This window comes from Lampris incognitus, chromosome 12 (assembly GCF_029633865.1).
Source record: "Lampris incognitus isolate fLamInc1 chromosome 12, fLamInc1.hap2, whole genome shotgun sequence".
In the NCBI taxonomy this organism is placed as follows: Eukaryota; Metazoa; Chordata; class Actinopteri; order Lampriformes; family Lampridae; genus Lampris; species Lampris incognitus.
The window spans coordinates 4,590,219-4,590,612 of NC_079222.1; positions in this window are offsets into that span (position 1 = coordinate 4,590,219).

The following is a 394-nucleotide window of genomic DNA, read 5'->3' on the forward strand; positions in this document are numbered from 1 at the left end:
TTGCGGATGACACCACAGTCATTTGCCGTATCACCGACAATGACGAGACGGCCTACAGGGACTAGATTCAGCACCTCACATCATGGTGCACTGCCAACAATCTCGTTCATAATGTGCAGAAGACGAAGGATCTGATTGTGGACTTCAGGAGGTCTAGAAGCATCAGCAGAGATCCCATCCACCCAACCATGGACTGTTCTCCCCCTGTGCTCTGGGAGGCGCTACAGGAGCCTCAGAGCCCGCACTACCAGGCTCAAAAACAGCTTCTTTCCTCAAGCGGTTGCCCACCTGAACCTGGCCACCCGCTGAATGTCTGTAGATATTTTTTAAATATTTTGTACTCCAGCTCTTCTTTAACTTATTTTTAGCTTTTGGTCTTCATCTGTTTAGATCT